The sequence below is a fragment of the Anser anser genome, assembly GCF_964211835.1.
Source record: "Anser anser genome assembly, chromosome: 3".
NCBI lineage: Eukaryota > Metazoa > Chordata > Aves > Anseriformes > Anatidae > Anser > Anser anser.
The window spans coordinates 46,156,216-46,174,494 of NC_139722.1; the positions used below are offsets into that span (position 1 = coordinate 46,156,216).

Sequence of the window (18,279 nt, forward strand, 5' to 3'; positions counted from 1 at the left end):
TGGACTGTGTTTATATATGTTAAGTATAGAAACTGACCATAATTCTTGTAAATTCTGTATTATAGCAGGATGGAAAGAATGAAAGAATGCTCAAGCAGTGTCTGAGAGATTATTAATATAAGATCACAGTCATATAATTGTAAAATGATTTCTTCATTATTTATGAGAATACTCAGATTTGGTTTTTGTTTCTCAGGATTGTTTTGTATACACTATAAAACAAACAAACAAACAAAAACACCACCAAAACCCACCCATTTTAAAAACAAACCTGTAGTACCAGCTTTAGAAGATTAGAGTGCAAATTAATATATATATATATATATAAAAAACTGTGTTTTGGACAAATAAGTATAATAGGCATCACTTGCAGCCTCCTCTTTTCCCCTCACTAGAGTGGTGAATAATAAGATTGTTCCCTGCAGCTATCTATGACAGGCAAAATCTCTTTGCATGTTGTAATTAGTTTGCAGCACCCTATAGCCTGCAGCCCAGCAGGAATTATTAGCAAGCAAGTACAGTATAAACAAAAAGATATTTCCTGAGGTACAGAAGCTGATGGTTGCTTCTTTCATCACCAATTTCCTTCTCATGAGAATTATTTCTTTTATTTTAAAGATGAGCATAGATGGAGAATTAACCAGCAGAAGGTATAAAAGGTATAAAGCTATCTTGTTTGGTTGTGGCAGTTGTTTGAGACAATTGATAAACTTGGTGAATTTAGGCTATTCTAAGTAAAAAATGAGAATGTTTCAAGTTTTTTTGCTATATAGTGGATTGAACAAAGCAAATAAAATTTTATGCCTAGGAAGAGTTGTGAAAGAAAATACACAAAAGAAAGTAAGGCACCTGCCCTTCAGAGTTTTTTTTGAGGTCTTTGAGGGAGGTACATGTTTCCTACCAAGACACACTTTGATTAAACCCAGCTTCAGAAAAGATATTTTTATGCAATATATTTAATGATTTGCTTTTATGCCTATGTGAGCATGCCTTCCTATTTTAACTGTACACTTTCTTGATCACTACAGGCACAGAGCAGTGCGTGCTCTCAATGAGAATAGTAACTCTCCCAAACTATTGAAGTCAGACCATAAAAACATCAGTCTCAAAATGTAACCTGCTTAAAATATAAAAGATCTGATATCAGTGGCAAAATCCATGTCATGCATTGCAATCCATAGTAAGGATAACGGCACACAATTACTTTTTTTTTTTCTTTTCTTTTTTTTTTTTTACTTAAATTGCCCTCTGCAACCAATACAAATGTAACAATATTCTTAGAATATTCTTAGGTTATCCTTGTGGCAAGGTAACATCTGTTAGCTTAAACTCAGTGAAGGTGGTTTAAATTAATGAGTTTGACCTTACAATCAATGGGACAGAAAAAAGGAGAATACACAGCTGACTGTGGTGATCTGCCTGGAATTAAGAAATGATCACTTAATCATATTTGATTGTGGGCCGGTATTCTTAATAATCTCATACATAGCATCTTGTTTTTTTTTTTTTTCTCTCAAAAGAACAAGGAAAGGTATACTATCAGAACCCTTGGCAATTGCTAGACTGCTTGCAATGCATGCTTGCGAGGCATTGTTTCACCTTTGTGAAAACTGACTTGTACTGTGAATGCTGAGTATCTTTGTGCTGCAGTGTAGTTTTAGATGCGACACTTAGGTTTGCTTACCTTCTACAAAATCATTATCATGCTTCAAAATTCTTCAAAAGTGATCTTTAGAGGAAGGTGTATTAGATAACATAGAAACAAAACTTAAATTTTGACCTACCAAAATGGATAGACCATGATTGACGTAAATTTTCAACTCTGAATTTCTAAGAAGAAGGGATATTGGAAGACACTTTTCTGGCCTTTCCTGTTACAATCTTGCAAGTTTGCTTCATCTCTTTCTACAGCACTTCCATGTGTGATTACTGACAATTTCACTTTTAAAAAGTAATAGCACCCCCAGATGGACAGGAGTTATCCCATCTGTGGTGTGATCCCTTTCTGTACCCAAACTGCAGGTTTGGCTTACAATATATTTTAGGAAATATTGGTGTATTTGTTTCTCTATTTTCTTTCCAAGATTATTCTTTAGTATTCTAAATTCCAGAAAGGACACTGGCAAGAACAAAGCAATCCAAAAGTTAAAAAAATAAAAAATAAAAAAAATAAGCTGTTGCTAGGAAATGACTTTTGCTTTGGGACTGCGCACTTAGTGGACATTCAAGGTTGCTGCTGAAAATGCTTCGAAATGGACTATGGAAAAAGAAAGTAGTTATTGCCAACAGATATATCTAGCTGACTGGGCAGTCTGTGAATGGGCCTAGTTCTTAGTACTGTGATCATATTTGCTAACTTTGCTATCACAGATGTTACAGACTAGGAGTGCTTCCATAGTAAATATGTTATTTATCTGCCACATGACCTGTTTTTTTTAAAGAGCAGAACAGAACTCCTGAGATATTATTTTCTGCTTGGCTAAGTAGTAGCAGTAATTGTTTGCCTGAATGAACAATAAGCTGTATTTTTCCTTCTAAAAAAAAAATCAAGCTTCCTATGTATAAATTTGCAAAAATAATTTTCTCAACAATATTTTCTTAATATTTTTTCATATACTAAATAATACGTATTCCCATATACTTTTCCGTATGTTAAAAAATATATATTCTTATAAAATAATAATTTTATGTTCTTGATTTCTTAGATGCCTGTCTTAAGATATATAATCATTCCATATTGAAAAACTAAAAAAATATTGCCTGGTGTTTAGCAAATGTTTCATATCACGTTCCTAGAAAATGAGAGCTATGACTCAGTACTTTCTGAGTCAGGGAGGCCAGGTTCCTCCAGTTTTCTTGGCTATCTCTGTTCCATTGCACAGCCCACAGATGAAGCTCGTGCTTGAAGACAAATGTGTGTGTAATCCATATTTCCTACACCCTTGGGCATCCACAAGGGCAATATGCATATTTATTCCTTGATGAAGGTAAGAGAGCATTCTTAAGCCCCACTTGAGCAGTGGTAACAAAGGCTGTTTACCATTTCAGTCATCTTCTCATGTATAAATACATATCTCCTAGAGAATATGATAGAATTATAGAATAACGTAGGTTCAAGGGACCTCTGCTTGTCATCTGCTCCAACCCCCAAAACAGAAAGCAGGGAGAACTCTGAAGGTTTCTCAGAGCTATGTCCAAGCCAAGTTTTGGACATCTCCAAGAATGGAGATTGAACAACCTCTCTGTAACCTGTTACAGTGCTTCACTCTCACTGTGAAAAACTCTTACATCCAGACAGAATTTCCCTTCCTGACTTTTGTCCCTTCTCTTTCTATCTCTAAGAGGATTCTGATCTATGGAGTACACTTCAGGTAGCTGAAAACGGCAACTAGATTTTCCTGTCTTTTTATTTCTGCAGGCTGAAACTCAGTTCTGTGATAATCTTCTACATTATGCACTCTAGTCCTCTAACCAGATTGGTGATATTATCTGGACTCCAGTATGCCCATCTTTACTGGGTAGCCTAGAACTGGACACAGTACTGCATATGTAGCCTCATGATTGCCAGTTAGACAGGCACTATTACTTCTCTTGACCCACAAGCTATATTTTTGCTACTGCAGACCAGTACATGGTTCACATTTGTTGCTTTAAGGGCACTCACGTTTAGCTTGTTCACCAGGACACACCCAAGCCCCCCCCTATCCACCCCCCCCTTTTTTCTTTTTTTTTTGCCAAGCTGCTTTTCTGATAGTTGGTATGCTCCTGTTCTATTCATGGTGTCTCTGCATCTAAACTGTAAGACAAAAGTTTTCATCTACTTGTGCTGAATCTCATGAGGTTTTAGCAGATTGTTCCTCCTTCCTAATCTTATTATTGCTGAAAGTAAATAAGTTGGTTATGTACAATTTCTCCTTCGTAAATCTCCTCTGGATGTTCCGAAAAACTTCCTTGTCCTTTTTATGTCTGGTAGTGGCTTCCAGGAAGAATTTTTCCATAATCTTTCCAGACACTGAAGTGAGGTTTACTGGTCTGTAACTCCTTGGATCCTTCTCCCTTCCCTTTTTTGAAGATGTGTGATATTTTACTTTTCTAGTCATGCGGGACTTCCTTTGATGAACATGACCCAGTGAAGGAGTATGTCTCTACAATCTTCTTCCATATATTTACTAAAACAAATTTCAGAAGGGGACAGCAGAAAATATCCCTGTTTTGGAGAAATTCCTGAAAATTACAGCCTTATCTTTTGGCTATGCTATAATATTCTGTTTCTAGAGGAAATAATAAATGGGGAATAGTTTTGCTTAATAAGTTTTCAAACATAATCAGTATCAAAGGGGATTGCCCTCATAGACCTGCCTACTTTTGGTTTGTGTCAGCCAAGGATCACCCTGAAAATTTGTAACAGCAGAGTAACATTCTTCAGAAGAAGAGAGGTGGTATTCCCACACTCAATAATGTTAAGACATGTCTATTAATGTTTTCAGCAAAGTAGTGAGTTTATGTTTTCCCATTTACAGAATAGTTCCAGGCCTGTCCAAGGATAAATTCTAATTAGCCAGATTAAGGTGTCTGTCAATCGTACTTTTCTTACACTGATAGGTACCAGGCAGTAGCGACTGTTTAAATAATTCATTTTTTAAAAAGTCAGCCTTGATTCAGTGCAAATCAGTGCCAGACTTCAGTCTTCTCATGGGGATAACAATAGGCTTCTGTAAGTGGGTATGCTACCATAACTGAAAACATTAACACGTGAAAAATTAAGACACAAAGTGGGCTTTTTATATAGAGATAGTAGCAGGAATATACAAAGTACTGTTTCTGCACTTCTGTAAGCATTTATTAACTTACTTTTTCTTCATCAGATATGTCTAATGCTTCCTCTTTTTGAATCTCAGAATCCCAGTGGGACAGGAAGCATATAGAACTCTGTTGTGGTCTTCAGGTCTGTAGCGTACCCTTCTACACATTCCTTAGTATGTTTGCCTGTTAACTGAACTAACTATATTGCATGTAAACATTTTTTCTGAAAAATGTATACCTTTTTATGACTTTTTTTTTTTTTTCTTAAGGGGGGGCTGGTACAAAACAGGAATTACAAATAATCAGAAAATGGTCCTGAACAAACAGTTAATTTCTTCTACTCTTTCATCCCTCTTTTCCCATGTCAGGTTTAGCTAGAAAATTAGTTGAATACTGGTAGCCTTATCTTTTGCTGAGTTTAGTATTGGTTTCTTTACTATGACAGAATAAACAGTGTTTTGTGGATTTTTTTAAGTAAATATGAATTGAATTGGATATAAGAATGGTCACCATTAGAAAAATGTTACTTTTAAAGATAGAATTAAGACTCTTATTTATTCAAACTATATTCCTCATCTCCTTTGATCAAATTTTGTTATAAGAATCAGTTACAGATACAGCACTATATTTCAGACCTCTGAAAACTGTCTTTTTCTTTCCTATCACTGCTGACAGAGCTGTAGCGACAGTTTATATTGAAAATTTTTGCTTCCTTTGCCTATTCTTTTTGTTTTTCAAATAATTTCCTTGTTTCATGTGTTCATTTTTATACTGGTGCAAGGTATACATCATTGTGTAAATTTCTGTAACCTGCAGCAAAACTGCAGACTTATCTCTACGGCTTATGGAATAATGCAGAACATCCTTTTAATTCCTTTAAGCATAACAGTATCCTTATAACTTCTCGACTTCAAGAGTCAGAGACATTGGCTTCCAGAATTTTGTCTTTTCTGTTAATATTCTTTCCATATTCAGAGTAGACTAAAACCTGCTAGCTATCTTGTCAGCTAACCTGACTAGTTAGACTTCATTCAGCTGTAGTCATGAATGATTTTCAGCCATACTCAGAATTTCTGTTTTCAGGTCGATTATTTGTTTATTATTTCCATGAGATATGACACTGAGAATGCAAAGTATTTTAATTTCTTTTCTTGCTTTACAAAACAGTAAAAAGCAACATTCATTTATGCTCAAACAACTGGAGCATCACAGATCAATAAATTATTTACTGAGGTTGTTTGAGGGTATTATACCATAAATAGCAGCAACAAAAATACAGATCGAAATTACAACAACCCTTTTTTGTAGTATGTGCCGTCACAGTTGAAGAAATCATACCTTTGGGGAAGACTTCCTTCCTAATTCTTACATTTTTTCCTTGCAAGTGTAAAGGAAAAAATATCTTGGGAAAGATTGTGTGTATTTTCTAATGTTCACTAAGGACATGTTACCTTCCCAGCATTCAACTCAGGACTTTTGCCTATGTAAACTTTGGATTTATATGCACTTGACAAGGTTGCTATTTTAATCACTATGGGTTTATTACTCAGGACCATCCAAACTCCACGCATTTCAGTAACTCATAACACATAGCATATAAACAGTTTTAATAGATGCAGAATGCTTGCTAATCAAATACTAATTTTGTATCTGTGAGCTGAGCAAAGAGGTAAGTAGTAAAGAGACACTAATGTTGACATGGGAGTGGACTAATAGGCCTTCTCCATCTTTAAATGTTACAGTGCGATTTTATGATTTTTTCCCATGGTTTTAAAATCAATAACAATTGTATTAAAGACAATAATGCTCTTCAAAAGCAAACTAAAGAAAAGGGAAGATCTTTACAGTTCTGGTGTGATTGGTTCATATTTTGTAGAAGAGTATCAGCTGGAGAATTTAACCTAATTTTTTAAGAATGACAATACTGTTTGTAAACTTAAGCCATTCCCCTTTGGACTGCAACACCTTGCAGTATCTCAGAAAAATAATAATAATAAAAAAAAAAAGCCATTGTAATTGTTTCTTATAGTTCCTTAGAAGTTTCTTGCATGGTGTAAAAGAAAATAATATATCCTCAGTAGTTTTTCCTGTAGTCACACAGATCCACTTAGATTAATTAGAATCATTTGCCCAAAACAATCCATGGAAGAAACCCATCAACTTTAAAATGAGTTATTAAAAAATGAAGGCCTTTTGGCAAATACAGCTTCTTCTGCCATATTGACCATTATAATTTTGACACTGTTGTCAGTTAATTCATTTGAAAATTGTAAAATTAACCTATAAAAGCAGCACTGGAGTAATTGTTGTAATGTAGAAACGATATTGGCAAATGCTGAGATTAGAATAAAATTGTAGCATAGAGATGGAATTTTTCTAGCTGCTACCTATTTTAATTAAAGTAATTATAATTATGTGATTTTAGAACATCATAACACAGCAACCCTGGAATTAATCTGTAGTGCATAAGGGGTGGTATATTACTTACATCAAAAAGAAAGTGGCATTTGTTTTTCTTTCCTAAATTAAGTGTCTGGATGTGAGACATTGCTACATCAGAAAAATTTAGAGGCAAATTTTAAACAAGTATTTTTTATTTTTTATTTTTATTTCCATTTGCTTACTTTGCTACTCAGTCTTTGTTATTATAGGAACTATCAGTGTTGAGAAGCACAAATGGGAATAATGGAAAAAAGCATACTGTATTTTATCTTCGATGTTGTTTTTTGGAAAAAGTTTTTTCTTTGCATTACTTGACTGCATTCCCCAAAAATTAAACTCAAATGAATTCGCTGCATAGCTTTGAAGCTTTGACTGTATCCATTTTTTTCTTTCTTTCTCCCTTCCCCCCTCCCCCCTCCCTCCCTTCCTTCCCTCCTTCCTGCCCTCCCTCCTTCCCTCCTTCCTTCCCTCCCTTCTCTCTCTCTCTCCCTCTCTCTTTTCCCTGAAGTTTTAAAAATCACTTCTTTGATTAATTTACTTTTGAGGAATATATTTAACAGTGATCATTCTGGAAGTAGCATGTGATGATACCTAATTACCAGGAATTAAAGGAGAAAAATGAGTTTTCCACAGTATTCTTCACTGATGAACATTGATAGAACCTAAATTATAGTCTAACAAACTATATGTAGGCAGAGGTTTATCTATGTATTTATTATATAGCAGAAATATGTATTAACTCTGTCATTAGAAGCATTTCATTTGCTGCATATTTTAGACACTTGATGCAGAAGCACGTCCGTAATTGCGCAACATTATCCTCTTACTTCTCCTGAGATCAGGCTAAGTCATTATTTTTAATATATATGTCAGTCAGTAGCAGAATAATAGAGGATTATGTTTATGGGTTAACCATGCTGTTATACAAAAGAGTGGTTTTGTTTTACTTCAGTCCTCTCCTTTCATGTTTAAACAGACTAGTTTCTATTTCTACTAAAAATACCAGAACAATCAGTGCCCACTGTCACTCCCACCCAGAGGGGGCCAAGCCTCATTTCTTAGTGTCAGATGAACGTACTACCACACTTTCTGTGAATTCTGCTCCCATAAATTTGAATTTTGTCTTCACAGTTAAACAGAGGACACTGTGTAATGTGTAATGTCTCCCCCCCCCCCCCCCCAACTGAGAAGGCAAAGGACCTGTAAAGGTTTTCTCCCTTTGGCAAGCACTCTTTTAAAGTGTTTCAGCAATTACTTAATGTACTGAAAACAGCAGCAATGATGCAATATAGAGCTACTGAGCCCAGGAAATGGTGACCCTATAAAATGTATAACATTAATTTATAAGATCTAAAGATAAGCAAGTCACTCACCTCTCAGATAGGAACCTTTAGGAAACTGGAAATTATTTTGTTGCATAATATAATGTTGGGTCTGCAAATATATCAAAGGTATTTAAATTAAAAGAAATCACATATACTAGTCAATACTAGTAGGCAATTAAAAATTTAAAAGAAGAAGTACAGCAGGTATGGTTTAGGGTGACCATTAATATTTTAGTTAAGAGATGGTATTACTGAATTAAGACACACTGTGATACAGGAGCATATCTTCTGTCTTTTTGGAAAAAAAAATATATTGTTCTTTATGAGGGTCTTTTGAGATTCTTTCAGATTTATTCTAATGTGAGCCAAGTGAGGAATGGTGTTATGTCTCGTTTATGGTTATGTTTTGCAAAGGATAAGGCACACAGAAATTGTATAATCTTATAGTGCCCTAACTAAATATTAATATGAAGCTGAAGTTCTCTTATATGATGCGCAATAGGGCTATTAAATGACAAAGGAATTTTTAGGCACTGTGAGCAACAATAAAACCTTGAGCCCTGAGTTAAGCCTGAAGCAAGAGCACTTAGAGTAAATGCAGATACCAAGATGTCTCATTCTAGGATCCAAAAAGCTGGAGGTACTCTGAACTGGAAGCAGCCTGAACAAGTAAAGAGGAAATATTTGGAACAAAGCTGTCAGAAAACACCATTCTGCTATAACTTTCTGCTTTTTATGACTCTCTTTACACAGTAAACATATGCTGATAAGACAATTCGGACAAAAAAAAAAGTAATTACCTATACTTAAACCCTCATCAAGTGCATTATTGTTCATGACCAAATTTATAATTTATTGTCCAGGAATCATCAGTGATGTAATTTTAAGTGGAAAATACGCCATTAGCAAAACATTTCTAGATTTTTTTTTTAATAGAACTTTCATATTCGTAGGAGAACTTATAGTCCAAACTAAGAGAAAACACTAGAAGGAGAAAAAAAGTGCACTTTGAAAATAAGTAAACAATTTTTTTCTTGTTTACATCTGTTACATGAGTAAAGAAAAGAGGAACTTGTATATTGACTTTCCCAATTCCCTGGTAAATACCTAGGATGCAATAGGGATTTAATCATTTAGCTAAGTACTTTATCTGTGGGCAGAAGTAGATCCCTACAGAAGAGTTAGAAGAATAAGTAAGTCTATAGCAGTACTTCTCTCAGGTAAACTCTCAAACACAAGTTTGTGGCTCTTGACTTTAAATTTTGATTTACTTTTTTTTTTTTTTTTTTTTTTTTAATACAGATTAATATTTATTTGCAAACCTGAAAAATATCATTGACTGAGGAGGATGTTTCTCACCCAGGACTAAATAGCACAGTTTGAAATATGCTACAGGCTTTATAGAACAAATCAGACATGGTTCCTGTCTGGAGAAGCATACAGTCTAATTTTAGACATGACAGAACAAGTGAGCACAACAAATCATGGGGGAGGGTGGGAGCTGAAGAGGGTCACGCTAAGGAGATTACATGGTTACTTAGGTTCATTTCATGCATATCTTGATAGTATCACTATTTCATTTGTATATAAGATTTCTAAAGCTTCTGTAAATATTCCAGAAGTAGCTGGAGAGGCAGCAGAAAGACAAGAGGAAGAAATGTGTATGAGATTTAACAGAAATGAAATGAGTAATAAAGGGAGTCATTCTGTTTAGAAAATAATGATCTATATTTGTGTACAGGCTCTTTTTTTTGCCTTTTTTTGTTTGTTTAAGCGACCTTCAGGCAACTAAAGGACATTTAGATGATGATTTTAGACTGGGTATCTAAACATTGTTCTACTGAATAGTTCCAGAAAAACTATGCTAGTAAGCACTTAAAACTTACTATTTGAATATTTACTTGGATGGAGCATGGGAAGGTCCTTCATGCTGTAAGAGGGAAGTGCTGAAACCATTGATCAGAACTCAGGTCTCACCTCCCAAGGGAGTGCTGCCATTATGGGGAAGGAAGCCAGTTCTATGTTATGGTGTGTTAACTGGGCAAATGCTCACCCAGTCACTCACTCATCCTCCTCCACAGTAGGGCAAGGGGAGAAAATAGGTAGAAAAAGCTCATGGATTTAGATAAAGACTGGGAGTTTGCTTACCTGTTATTGTAGCAGGCTAAAACACAGTGATGAGAAAACAAACAAACAAAAAAAAACCACTAAAACAACACCTTTTCTCCTCCCTTTCCCAAGCTCAACTTCACTACAGATTCCTCTACCCATCCTGTGTAGTGGACGGAGGATGGGCAGCTGTTTATGGTCAGTACACAGCTGTTTCTTTCTTTGCTGCTTCTACCTCAGGCTTTTCCTCTGCTGTAGTGTGGGCTCTCCCACAGGCTTCAGTCCCTCAGGAAATAAGTCTGCCCCACTCTGGGTTCTCTCTTTTTTCATGGTATTTTTTGCCCTTTCTTAAGCACGCTTTCTCCTAGGTGCCACCACCTTGGCTTCAGGGCCCAGCTGTGCTCTGCAGTGGGGCTGTTGGAGCCAGCTGGAACCGGTTGGGGCCGGCATGGGGCAGCCGCGGTCTCTTCCCACAGAGGAGCCCTCCAGCTGCCCATTTACCCTCTCACCAGCAACCACCAAAAAACTTGCTGTGTATGCCCAATACATATATATATATATTTTAATTTCATATCTTCCTTACCTACCTGTTGCATGTATGTTGGCCAAGGTTCCATGCTAGGGGCTTCTATCCATCCTAGGTTTTCACCTGTGAGAGAGGTGCCCTCCTGAACTTTAGAAACAGTGGATTCAAAACTGCTGAAGCCTAGGGGGGTCTGGAATCCAAAAGTCTCTTAACTGGATGAATGTTTTAGTCATTACAGATGTTTGACAAAGGTTTCCTCTTCCATTAGGCACTGGGCTTAGCGGAAGGATTAGCACTGTGGATCAGAGGCCTGTACTATACATGAGTCAGGCATCTGCTGAGGAGGCTTAGGCACCTGGTGCTAAATGTTTTATGTTATATGGTTGTGAGCTGAGGAGAGCTACTCTTCAAGATTAGTTTGGAAATCGTGAGGAGAGGATGTGCAAGTTTAGGGTGCTTCTGCAGGCAGAATAAGATACGTTTCCAGAAAAAAAGTGTTTAGGCCAGACACAGGGCCAGGAATCTGAACAGTTCAGAAGGTGTGGGCTGGTAGACTGTAATGCATACATATATATATATATTTTTTTGGATGTCCTTTTGCTGTTTTTCTTTGCACTATACACGCTGAAAATCCATCTTGGCTTAGCAAGCTAGAGCATGCAGTTTGCTTCTTCCATTACCTTACTGCCAGTAGCACCAGATATAAAATACAAATATGGAAAAAAGTGAAAAGAGGAAAGACAGAGAGAGAGTGAGCAACCACCTAGAGCTGGTGGTGAGTAGCAGCCAGCCAGCCAGTGAAACTGTTCTGCAGTATCTCAGGTTTTGCAGAATCTTTCCAATTCTACCTCACCAAAGACAGGGATATCTAAAGAGGTTCAGGAGTGCATAGACAGTGAGATTAATTTTTGTTTCTTCTACATCACCTCTTCCTGAGATACCTTTGGCTTCAGCCATTCTCCTTTTCCTGCCTCCTTCTGGTCTCATCCTTGCTTTCAAAAAGCGGTGGAATTAGTACTACTTACTTTCAGTTTGTATTGTAGAAATTGTTTTTCTTTTGAATTGTTTTGAATCCTCAATCAGATTTTTAAACTCAAGCTAAGAAAGAATACTTTGATTGCCTGGGTATTCAAAGGTCTTTCTAGACAAGTAGGTAAGAAACCTGTATTAAGTAGTTAGTTTATTTTTTCTATATACTCAGGGGAAACCCTGTTTGGGTAAGTAATAATCATGCTTTCTGGTGAAGTAGTAAGAATATTATTTAAGAAGCTTGTTTTAGGCTGTTCAGAAGAAAAATGCAAATAAAAGCTATAGTAAGTAAAATAACTCATTATACCCAATTGTGTATTTCTGTCTAGATATAGGAATAAAAAGGAGTGCAAGTGAAGACCTAATGATTTTCAAGTAGGTTAAGAGCACTAAAGAGCAAGTCACAGAAAGTGGAAGATCAAATTGAATGTGTCAGTCTACTCATGTCAATAAAAAGATGACAAAATCTTTTCAAATGCAACAAATAGTGCTTCCTTGAGTTGTGCTTCCAGTACATTAGTCAGGATGGGTTATGACTCTTTATATAAAACCAGTGTTAAACGACCTGTATTGACTCTCTGACCTTGGCAGAATTTACAACAGCTGAGTGGTACTAGATGCTAAATGTTCCCAAGGAACACCCTGTTGCCATGGAATTGTCAGAGCACCACATGCATCGTGCTAATCATGCTATCATCTTGCTAATATTCCTAACTTTATGAAGGCTGCTCTAGAAATCAGCTAGACTCAGATTTCCTTTTTATTCAGGAATCTTCAGTGAGGAAGCCTTCTCTTTCTTCCTTCAGTTTTGTTTGTTAACTGGGCTTAACTTGCAGGCAAACTGTAGAAGACTTCCAAGTCGGTCCTACACACCCCCAGCCTTTTTTCCCTTGTCCTTTTTATTTTTTGACTGTTCTCATGTTATGAATAGCATTGCCTTCCATGCTTACCTCTGATAATAATGCGTCCCTTAATTCTATATTTCTGGGTATCGTTGTGCAGTTCAGATCAACCTCACTTTGTGTTTTCCTAAACTATTAATCTAATATTTCTAGCTCTGATTCCTTTGCCCTACTTCATAGTGTGAATAACATCTTCCAAAGTAGTAACCTCTGTGTTCTAATTAGTGTTGCTTATACATTCTTCTAGATTAATATAAACATTCATTAAAATAGGCTTAAAAATAACCATGGAGCAACTCTTTGGACATCTCCCCTATTACCTTACTTGAGATATCTTAAGAACTATTTAGTCCAAGACACACACACACTTTTTTTTTTTTAAATAAAAACATCAATATATATAGAAGTCAGGATACTTTGACTGTCAGCAAGGTCAATGCTAAAGTTCACATACAGTACAAGATAGTAATAGAAGTCAGGATACTTTGTCAGCAAAGTCAATGCTGAAGTTCACATACAGTACAAGACAGTAATTTTAAATAAGTTTTCTTTAGAGTCTTGACTATCATTAGAGCATTGTATATATATTCTTTTATTGACTGCACTAATGGATGAACTAATGTTTTGAAAGCTCAAGAGTATTTAGGGACTGAAATCAGTATATTTAATAAATTAAGTAATAAGAATTTAACTGGTGCTGCAAAAATAAGGTTGTATATACATCTTTACCTCTATTTCCAAGATACAGTTATCTTTAAGTACAGTTGTAATATACCATTTGTTTAATGCAGAACAATATTCTAGTTGAGTAGAATTATAGTAAAGCATCCATATCACATTCTGGCTGTTCAGTAAAGAATTTTAGAATATTATACTAATAACTTATCTGACTGTCCATTCTGATGAAGTTAGATCTAAATCAAGCTACTAGGTGTAGTTCTGCACAGAGGTCCTGAAAAATGTTATCTGGAAGAATCATTCTTCCTCTTTGCTCTAGTGAATAGGTGAATGTGTAATTTGCTACAGCTGAGGGTATCTCATGTGAATGCCTTGATATTTTGTTGTGTTCAGCAATATCCAGTATTGAATCAGTATGCTCAGCAGTCCTTGAAGAAGATTGGTTAAGATTCTTCTCATTTCTCAAATTCGGCTCATTAGATGAGCACAAGCCTTACAACTTGTGAAATCTTTGTGCTAAGTGTTCTTCAGTGAAAGCTGTTATCTGCCCAGTTCTTGTTCTGAATCTGCAAAAGAGATGTCTATGTGTATATAAATGGGTAATCATCTTTCCTAGTCCTTATACAAAAATGTAAGAGAATGAAGGAAAAGTATCTGGGTTAATTTGACAGGTCTGAAATAATGATGGAACAGTATAGTATGCACACGGTAGTTGTGTGCTATCTGTCTGTGGCATATATTGCTGAGCTGTGCAGTGTATGCTGGTTTATATATAGTACTGTAGCTAATATTTTTGTAGCACCCTTTTCTCCTGATTGATTTAGATGTTCTTTTTTCAGAAATGTGGTATCCGTGTTGTCTGATTGTAATATGGCCAAAATAAAAATGCAATTTAAATAAATTAAACACAGTTACCAATAAGTAATCTTACTAGTCCTTTAAGTCATACTTGCACTGTTCTTTACAACCAATATTGCCTTCACTTCCCCTGCCTAAAATGACTCATTATTCCACAAGTAAAAGGAAGTATTCTGACTACATCAGACCAAGAATTCAATGTGCCAAGTTTGACTTTTGTCTTTTAATTTCAAAATATGTTATAGAATACAGGTTTATCTTCGTCTTTCTGTAGTCATTAGGTGACTCCTGTTTGGGACAGAATGGAAGATAGTACTGTGTCTGAAGGAAAGATGAAAAACTGTAAGGCAGTATGTATTTTTAAGCAAGAATTACATTCCAGGGATTATAATAATGGCTGATAACTATGAGATATTTTTGCATTTTTAGTTAAATATTCAGTCTCAACCTGTGATTTAAAGATCCCATTTGTTTTGCTTCGGTGATTCCCATTTAAAAAAAAAAAAAGACAGAAAAAGAAAAAAAAAAGTCTGCACCTCTGCCTGCCCTAAAAAAAAATAAAAAAAAAAAGAGAGAGAGAGAGAGAGACTGTTTTGGTTTCTTACAGTAAGTTCTCAGTAACGAGCTGGATGTGCATTTATGACAGGACACCTATTTTGGAAATACCTGAAGATAAAACAGAAAACTAAAGTGGTATGTAAATACTAGTAATGGTATGTAAATAGTATGTTCTCAATGGTTGTAACTTAAATTCTGTTTAATACTGCTAGACAGAAACATGTTGGTATGATGAAGAAACAATTGCAAGTGTTATTCCACTAATCCATCCTGCAGCTTCTATGTTTTCTTTTGTAATAAGTTGTATTGCTCTCCAGAAAACAGAGCTTAAATGAAAAATATCTTTAACTCCTGATATTAAAGTCTTTACTAAACATGTCAATTATTTTCCTTTTAAAACAAAATACGATCAGAGAGAAAACAATACTTTTTTGAATTGTGAGCTGCTTAAATTGGTGGAAAGTACACTTTTATACACATATTCGCAGCAGCTTTAAATTGAGTCAATTTGTATAGAATGTGCTAGACCACATCTTTTATGAAAGTACCTGAAAGCAGCAGTGTGTGACGTAATGTAGCGCACCGAGTATAGTTATTGAGCACAAAACTATCTACAGTCTCATTTAAGGTCGTCTATACTGAGCCCCATGTCTGTTTATAAGATTTTATCTTACTTTACAGACTAAAACTGTAGAAACCGCTCTAGTTTATCAGGAATTAGTTATTTGTCTCTTCCTAAGCTTGTCTGAAACTATGGACGCTGAAGGAGAGGAACGAATGGTTGTGCATCAAGTTTTAAGGAAAAGAATCACATAAAGTTACGGCAAGAGAACTTCCTGTACCCAGAGAGTACAAAAATGAGTACTTAAATTAAAAATGGAAGCTGAGAGGCTAGCAGTAGAGTACAGTAGCTGCCAGATCCAAACAGACATAAGACGGACTCCCATTGAGTTTGAAAGGAAGCATTTTCAGTGTACACAAATGGAAAGTTTATGCCTGAGGAGAGACCTCTTTGTTGATGCTGTCAATATAGATCTTGCTTTATAGGACTAGCAGAGTTTTGTATTGAACTGAACTTTCCAGAATTTTGTAGGCTACAATCATGAGATATTTTGTACTTCCTGCCCTGCGTAACATCTTCTAAAGGACATAGGGAAGCGGTTTTCCTAAAGTTGGTCTCCTTTATGTGCAGTGCACATAAAGAGCACTGAGGGGGTTCCACAACCTGATAGCATAGTAAAAAGTAAAGTCTTCATTTGTACCTTTCATTCATGACCCATAACTATGTAGCTATGCCAACCATAATGTGGTAAGCCCTTTCATCAAACGATGTTTATGACATAAATGATGTTTATGATGTTCTTTCCGTTTACTCAGAGGCTGATAAATTGATAAATTCAGTATCTGATTATGTAATTATCTGTGCAGGTTTTTCAAAAACAAAACCAAAACCAACCAAACAAACAAAAAAACCACAAAAGATACTTTATTTTTAAAAATATTTGCTATTCTTATTATTTAACAGGCCTGTGATAACTAGGCTTCAATAGGCCAAAAATGCTTAAATACAGTGTCTAAATAAATTATGATCTGTTTCAGAATCGTAAATGAAACGATGTGATTTTGAAGTAGCTCTTGAGCATTTTAATTTTAATGTCTAATATCATGGAATATCCCTAAAGTAGTATAATATTTGACACAAATTTTCTCTTTCCCAGGGACTGCTTAGATTGGTTTGAAACATTACTTGTAATAGGCAACAGTTTTAGATCAGTTCTAACATTTTAATGAATAGAAGCAAAGAGAAAAATTGTAGCACGGCTTGTTCAAATTCATGTAAAGTCTCTCTCTTTTTTTTTTTTTTTTCTCCAAGTATTTCACAAGAAACACCTGAAAATGTTAGAGTTATGTAAAGAGACTCTATCTGAAATTTTAGGATAAATGCCAATAGAGACCAATAAATGAGAAGAGTGTCTGTTAAGAGCTATCAGGGAGATCAATCTTCAAAATTGCATCAGCTCATTTGACTACTGAAGTTTCTTTTTTTTTTTTAATGCTTTTGTTCTTGATTGAGCTAAAGTGTTTTATGTTTACATTAGTAGGAGTGTAGTCAGTTAATCAAGGAAAGTGATTATTTCTATAATGCCTTAGATCACATGTAAATTCTGTTAAGCTGCATAGCGTTTTGTACTTTGAAATGAGGGAATTTCCGACATGACAGAAGGGAAAAACAAAAAAACCTAAGTAGGATAATTAAGCTCAGGAACAGGCTGGCCAGAGAAGTTGTGGAAATTTTATCTTTGGTGGTTGTTGAGACCTCACTGGTAAACCTCCTATTCTGAAGTTAGTGGTTGACATTGCCTTGAGCAGGATGCTGAATTATCAAAACTTCTGAGTGAACCTAAATTTATTCTATAATATAATTTACGAATATTTATTCCAGTATGTTCAACAGCATAAAACTTGTACACATGATGTGCAGTACATACAAAAATAATAAATAGATCAGTAATTTAAGATTCTTACCTCAAAAATTCTCACATCAGACATTAAAATAAAATGGGACAACATTTATCCATAAGAGGCCAGTCTTATTTCCCTCCTTTTTTATTTTATTTTTTTATTTTTTTCTTCCTTATATGTTGTGGACTGAAGAATAAAAAGTAGAGAATTCTAAGACAGTGTCTCAGGCCTGGAATGAGTCTATATTCTTTTTAACTAAAACCAACTTGTGTCAGGATGTTTCTTTTTCTTTTCAAATATGGATCTTTTTTTTTTTTTTTTTCTCTTCTAAACAATATTGAAATAATTAAACAAGAAAACAGAATGATAAAGTTATCAATTTATGTTTCTGATTGTCCAGTAAAATTGCAACTACTAAGACTAACATTTGCAGATTTACATTTACTTTAAATCCCTAAAATATGGAAAGTCTTTATCTAGCAAATATTGTCCTGATAAGAGCAATATATTTTCCAATTTCATCTTCAAATATTTTTCAGTAAAAGATTATAAAGATGTGCTTGTTTCATTGAGTGCATGGTTTCCG

At 35.2% G+C, this 18,279-nt stretch overlaps 1 protein-coding gene across 8 annotated transcripts in view; it reads left to right on the forward strand.

Moving 5' to 3' along the window:
* The window catches only part of GRIK2 (glutamate ionotropic receptor kainate type subunit 2), a 411,583-nt gene that overhangs the window by 294,619 nt on the left and 98,685 nt on the right, over positions 1-18,279 (forward strand). The gene's annotated exons all lie outside the window — the stretch shown is intronic.